This window comes from Lytechinus variegatus, chromosome 3, assembly GCF_018143015.1.
Source record: "Lytechinus variegatus isolate NC3 chromosome 3, Lvar_3.0, whole genome shotgun sequence".
Classification (NCBI taxonomy): Eukaryota; Metazoa; Echinodermata; class Echinoidea; order Temnopleuroida; family Toxopneustidae; genus Lytechinus; species Lytechinus variegatus.
This window is the reverse complement of record NC_054742.1, coordinates 28531192-28539233: the sequence shown is the minus strand read 5'-3', so window position 1 is coordinate 28539233 and position 8042 is coordinate 28531192.

Below are 8042 nucleotides of genomic sequence, written 5' to 3'. Positions count from 1 at the left end.
TAACATAAAAAGGAAATTGTGAGTGGATGACGTTATAGTCTCCTCATTGCATACCAGCCAGGATGTGCATAATATAACTGTTTTGTGAAATTAAGCGAAACTTTAAAATTTCCTAACTTTTTTATTTTACATCCGATTTTGATTAAATTTTCAGCGTGATGCTTGTTAGATTTTTCTCTTTTTATTCAAATCAACTTTTTGTTGGGGGTAGACTTGTCCTACAACATGTCTAAAATGCGCCGTTTAGATTTAAACATCAAATGATTTAAGAAAACAACAACCAGTGATTGTCTCAATGATCAGATATTGACATTATAAGTGAATCTGCAAGGCTGTTGCTGTTGGTTGTAATACAACGATGATTGGGTAAAGCTAAATTCAAACGATCATAATCCTGGTAATGAACAATAAAAGAAAAGGGTCTTTTAAAAGAGTTGAATGATTATCATATCACACAGATTCAAACATTGGCATATTACTACCTAAACTCTTAAAATGTTGGACGACATTCTGTCCACTCAACAATTGGTTAACAAATTGATCCAACTCTGGGTAGTTTTCAACCAATAGACTGTAGTTTTCACCCAAAGCACACTTTATTGGTTTAAAACTAACCAAAATTTGATAAAGTTTTAACATAATTGTTGTGTGGACAGTATGTTGCCCAACATTTTTAAGAGTGTAAGGCTATTCAAACTTGTGTTATACTAAAATACGAAAACCGAGTGATATTGGAAACCGTATAGCAAATAAGTCATAGATGATATCAATCTATAAAATCATACGCATAACAAATTAATTCGTTTTATTAGGTTTAATTTGTTAATATAAAATAGTAAAGTTTTTCTTTACACGAAATATAGGAAACCCTTCAAAATCTTCTTTTCGTTGCTTCTTATTTATTTGTTTTTCACATTGTATAATAGTATTCACATAGACAACAAGGACGTTACATTAATAATTTGCTGTTTATAATAAATACTAAACATAATATGTGCAGATAAGTATTTTTTTAAAGAAAAAACGTGGCTTTTAAGAAAGTACTAAAAGTATAAAAACCCAAAACTAATCAGTTATAATTTGGTACATTTGTATTCACGTGGTTTATTTTGCAAATGTGACGGCATTAAGATTATTCTTAAAGGACAAGTCCACCCAAACAAAAACTTGATTTGAATAAAAAGAGAAAAATTCAACAAGCATAACACTGAAAATTTCATCAAAATCGGATGTAAAATAAGAAAGTTATTGCATTTTAAAGTTTCGCTTCATTTCACAAAACAGTTATATGCACATCTCGGTCGGTATGCAAATGAGGAATGACATCACTTACTCACTATTACTTTGTATTTTACTATATGAAATATGAAATATTTTGATTTTCTCGTCATTGTCATGTGAAATGAAGTTTCATTCCTCCCTGAAAACGTGGAATTCCATTATTTTAACATTTTGTGCTTCAGGAATGATGTCCTAATCGTCAAATTCGTAAAAAAATAAAATTTTGTATAATTCAAACAATAACAAACAAAAGAAAAGTGAGTGAGTGACATCACCGACTCTCTCATTTGGATGTAACTGGCTCGTTCATATAACTATTAAAGCGATACCTTGAAATGTCATAACTTTCTTATTTTACATCCGATTTTAATGAAATTTTCAGCATTGTGCTTGTCTGATTTTTCTCTATTGATTCAAACCAACATTTTTCTGAGGTGGACTTGACCTTTAAGCATTCTTTATACTGGTATGGCTTACACGAATCGTTTACGGTTCAGTGCAATCTGGGGCCTGTTGCTTACAATCTATTAACCTGAGAAAAACTCTGGTAAATAATGAAAACTAAGGTTAGTCTGATTTCTGCCATTGACTTTAACACAGGGCAAAAACTTCGGTAAAAATAACCTGAGTTTTCTCTGGTAAAAAGTTTTATGCAACGGGCCCCAGTAGTTCAGCATCCTATTTTTAATGGGGGGTGGTTGCATTATACGCACAATAAAATTATGCTGATAAAACGCATTATCCGAGTTGAATTGAGGTATGATATGAAAAAAAAAACAGAATGACAAACATGCAGAGAAAAGTCAATCCTCGACAACAGATTATATTTTCGATGCGAGATTTTACATAAATGCTTGAAAAAAGGGCCCCTTTTATTATATTCATTTAGGTTTTATCCGTTCCTTAACATGTTTAATGGTCTTTTTTCAATTCTTTTAACAACTTGATGCTTGTATCTAGGCCTACTTGTATGTGCCTATGCAATAAAGCTGAAAATAAGCCTTAAAAAATCCTCTCCGCATTGTGGATTCCTTGTGATTTTGAAAATATTCATTCAGTCATTGAGAAGTCTGATTAAAAATTAACAATCCAATTTGGGCCTCATTGAGAGAGTTTGACGACGGACATGTAGGGGGTATCCTCCATGGTCTGACCATGGACTGACTTACCGTTAATGTAGTCAGTAATTCAATTACTACAAGTTCGACACTAGCTGTGTAACTCCTAGATGACGTAATCCATTGTGGTCGTTTTTATTCTAGTTTATGGTTATTGCTACCTAATGATGACAGCTACGTCAGAGTCATTAAACCCGCCGACCCTCATCCCCCGCCGTTTAGCCAGATATATCAATTTTATTACCCTCATGACTCGAGTAATTAACAATTTTTCTCTTCCCTCTCCAATGAAAGAAAAGAAAGGAAAAAAATCTTTTGTCGAATTCATTGCCAAGCTGCCTCTCCATAAAACGAACAAAGTGCCACATGGAATTCCCGTTGGGCCACTGTTGGCGAGATAAAATCCTTCATATTTCCACTACTTGAAGATTAAAGCCCTCCCGTTTTACGATATATCGTATAGTTCTCTATACGAGCGGATGCCATTTTACAACTGTTTGGGCCGTTAAATATATATATAAAGTTTTACAAGGTGTTCCAACTGGCAATGATCCTGTTGAAAACTGATCGAGGTAGTATAAATCCAGCTGCTTGTTGGCAGGATTGTGTTTCTGGGAGCAAATATTCAACGGAATAACATCAGGAACATTTTCCAGGGAGCTTATCAGGTAATATTGATTATTATTATTCACATTCAGGTAAAGGAAATTGAAAATTGAATTTATTTGATATTTCAAAATCCTGATTAGATGTCCCTTCAGTTTTGTTTTTATATATTTTGTAATTGTTTATTTGTTATTGTTAGCTAATCCACAATAACACCTGGAAGTATTGAATCATGAATTTCTAGTTATTTGTGATCATTCATGATAAATTTCATGTGTGATTATCGAGGATGTAACGAAATTGAGAATGTCATGTATTAGTCCACAGTAATCAACACGTGGGACTGTTGGTTTATGCTGAAGTTGATATATTCTACGCCGTCAAATATTCATCCTTTCTCCACATTATCATCGATTCTTTTAAAGCGAGATGCACCTCTGAGATCCCAGCAAAATGGATAGGGTTGTCTCGAAATTCAGAAGGGAAAGGGCGTGAAAAGAAATAGTGAATCTATATCTCTACAGGCTCTTCAAAAGTGTGATATCATGTGATATTGTGTGGAGCGTTGTGGCCCAATGGATTAGTCTCCAGACTTTGAAAAAGAGGGTCGTGTGTACAAATCTCAGCCACAGCGTAGTTTCCCCGGGTAGTTTCCTTCAACACAAAATACATAGCCATTTTCTACTGCAATCGATCAATGTGAGGTAAATGGGATTAATTTCTTGAAATGCGTGCGCGCTGTTAATTGTTGAGGCCACCAAGCTTAAACCGGGGTAGTCATAAAATCATCCAAGTCTTTTGGAAGCACATAGAGACGTTTTAATGATAACTGATTATTATTATTATGATGATTATGTTTGAATGTAGCTGTCAAATATTTTCGTGTGCCAGTATACCAGTATACCCCTCCCACATTCTCTCCGTTCAATACACATGATATATACACTAATTCGATCATATTTAATTCAATGTTCACAATAAACATGCTTGCTCTCAGGATACAGATTGAAACGAGTTTCTCATGTCCTTACAAACTCTCAAACCACAAGATCAAAAATGAATTTATTAGATCAGGCATGTCAGGTTGCGAACAAAAGAAGTAGATGTTGCAAAGCCTTGCTTTTGTGAAAACGTACATGATTATGATTTTATGCGAATAATAGTGATCTACACTCTAAAAAATGAAGTGCTAATTTAGCTCTTAAAGAGCGTGTGTAGTGACTGCACTTCGAAGTGCTGATTTGTCTAGTTCAAATTTGAACTAGACAAATCAGCACTCCGAAGTGCAGTCACTATACACGCTCTTTAAGAGCTAAATTAGCACTTTATTTTTAGAGTGTATGAAGAACACAACATGATTGTATAAAGCATGTGTAAAGCGTAAATGTATCATCATTTTCATATAAACATTTATCAATTTGTCATAAAGAATATAAATATATACGCATTATTTGCGTAAAGGGTTGTACAGAATATTCACATAACATGACATAATTCTTATTGTATGAATTAAATGTACCCGATCGATAAGAAAGGAGGATTGCTTGTATTGTGTTAGAATAGACAGAGAACTCCCGGCTTCACATTCTCTCCCGAAATTTAGAAATAAGGAATATAAAATCAATCCATGGACCGAAATACCAACCTTCACGACGATTCAGACTCCTAACCGAGCTAAGCCCTCTGCTAACCCTGCTTACAGCAGTGGGTATCAACTGCAGTGTCATCCATCGCAAGAATAATTGCAAAATATTCTTACCTACCCCCCGCCCCCCCAAAAAAAAAAAAAAAAACATAAATGAATAAATAGATTAAAAATAATAATAATAATAATAAAAAAATCTAACGACAATGTTCATATCAAAATCGATGTACTTATACTGTTGGAAATGTACATGAGGTACGTTACCTCTATGAGGTAATTAGGTTCAACGTTATAAAATAATATTCATTTACTTTCGCCAATTACGATATTTAATGTATTCTACTGATCTAAATCTGATTTGATAGGTTTGACTATGATAGTGGTATTAGACAAGGTTTGTGACAACTGCTCCTTTTTCATCCAACATGTCCACGGGCATAGGGTTGGAGTAAAATATTTTATAGTGAGTTTATTTCAGGTATAGATTCTGGTTTACATTTTGATCCGGGGTTGGCATTCTGTATACTAATTACAATACTATTTCATATGTCATTTTGCGTCGTAATCATTTTGATTGTATTTGGGTTCGTAAATTGACCAATTCAGTCTGTGCTGCTGGTCAGTATTACTTTATATCAAGTAAATATATAGATGAATAAACATATTTAATACTCTGCATTGTTTTCATGTTCAAAATCTTCACCGGAGTCAACTCCATCCAATCTGCTCGTGATATCAAATCGTTCAATAAGATACAGTGGAATAAACTCAATTCAGATAATCATTGAGTAAAAAATAATATGTTTAAGCATCACTTTTCTCTCGTCTGTCGTCATATCTTAAAAAATATGCATGTAGAATAAACAGATTCATGATTAAGAGAGGACGGGGTCAGAAATAGAATCAGTGATATGCGTATGTTTTCTGAAGAAAAAAAAGGTTGAATAAAACAAAGGTATTTCAAATCGGCATAATTGCACTTCGTTGACTTTATATCTACCAGCGACTATACATGTTTGGCCAATAGTCATCACCAAATTTGACGCACCCTTAATTTTCATTTTTATGTTTATAGTATTTATCAGCATCATTTCATGTGTTGATTATAGTAAGATTCCGAAAAACAAACCGTTATTTTCCAACCACAAGGTCGGATGATTGAGCAGCCAAAAAATATAAACATGAAAAGCAGCTCATATTGACAGTATAGGTATCTAAAATACTATAGAGAGGTTATTTTGTTCAGTCTGCAAATTTTAATGTATTTAGTAACATATCTTCGTCAACTTTAGTAATGAACCATTATTTTTTTGTGCCATGTTTTCCCTGAAAATGATATTATTATTGAAAGCATATCATGGCATTGGTATATAATCATTTTCAGAATATAATTTTCATATCTATATAAAACGATTTTGTTCTAATTTTTAAAGCCATCATCAAAATTCATTGATTACTTTCAAAAGCCAATCTCTCTACAGAGAAGTGGTCAGTTAATGGTGTCGTAAAGTTAATTAATGACGCCAACTATGTCATTGCTCGGTTACATTTTTCGCAGGTGCACCGCCATTTTGATTTATTGTAATCCTTGAAAAATAATGACCAACACAAGAAAATGGCAGCCAAATCGTGTCTTATCACATACGCCATCTTGTTCAATGCTTGCGCTAAACGTACTAACGAGAATTCGAATCTCTGTCATCATCTTAACTACCTCCCCATGACTAGAGGTAGGTATTACACAAATTTGTCCATTTTTGGCAGAGCAAAGCTTTAGTTGATTTGATTGACAAATTTGAAAATTTACTGTAAGTCAAATGTGAGGGTAATCTGTATAATATTGTGGATTAATTCGTTAAATTCGTTTGGTTCTGACAAAATTTGTATGTTCATCTGTTCATGTAGGCATATTCATAGTAATAAGAATATGGAGGTTTTTAAATAAATCATATAGGTATACCATTATCAAATTATCTAGGACTGAAGGATTGGCATATTGACAACGGGAAAAATATTTTCACATGTGTGAAAGTAACATTATCATGAGATTCAAGATTCGAGCAACAATATTGCTGCTATATGACCATAAAATGCATAGATTGATTTCAATTTGCAATGACTAGGATGGATATGTCATGTAATCAGAACAATAATTATATCGTTGATTTTGTGATAGATGCACAGGTGTTCTATTGTTTTCTTCAATACAATCTAACAAATCTTTTATTCAATAATAACAGGTTTCATTCAACTTTTTTTTTTCAATTCCGGTTTTACGCTCAGGAATGGGTGTGTAAATTAAATGTAATCTTCCTTGCTCAACTTCAAAGTAAAATTTGGTTTAAACGCTACCATCCCTAAACATGCTAAAAGAGTGTATGTTTTATCTTCGATTTCTTTTTTAAAGGTACACAGTGGTTTTTTTTTTATTATCTACCCTATTCCGTTCAAGTACAATCATGCTTCACTTTCCTCTCTTCTCGAGTATTTGGATATTTGAAAAAAAAATGTCATCATTCAAAATCTTACAACTTTGCAGCTGAATCCAATAATGACCACCAACGTGTCTGTATGTATAGAGATTTCAAAAAGAAAATATACACCAAATGCTTAAAATGATTCAAATGAGCTGAGAAAAAGGCAGCACCCAGATGAGATGTGTGTTTTTTTTCTAAGCAAGAAAAGTCCCACATAATTATGCTTGTTTGTGTTGGCGATCATTTTGTTCAATTCTCAGCTTATTTTTCATTATTTTACAGAGTTAGGTTTATGCAGATGAAGCAGATTCATCGATATGGTAACTTGATTTTAGAAACTTTCTCATTTAATAAAAAAATAAGGAACCTGTTGTAGTCCCATGACAAAAAATATATGTTTCAATGAATGTTTTTCATCTGTACTTATGATATTTTAAATGACTGGAGTTATATTCAATCTATTCAACCATTCATGAAACTCTTTCTATCTCGATGGAAACCCCGAGACGCTATTTTCATTTCAAATTAAAAGTATTTTCTACACGACATTCTATCTGAGCTAAATATACAGTTAATGTGATTTTCAGGTAGCCATTTTCAAGGAATACATCTGTCATCTTGAAATGGATTTTACACAGTTTTAGTGGTCCCATGGGGTTGTTTGATGACTTCCTATATGACTCTATACCTGCCCTTTATTATCCTAAACACACAATAGATCACATTGGTGATATACAAGCACATTGTATTGTTATGTCCTTAGGAGGATGCAATCTACAGCCAATTAATAAAGTCTTCTTGCTCCGGTTATAAGGATTGAAACATTTCTATGGCAACTTGATCAAATAATCATAATTTTTCAATAATTTCAATATCTTGTAAAAAAAATGTAATTTTGTTATCAAAACGTTTATT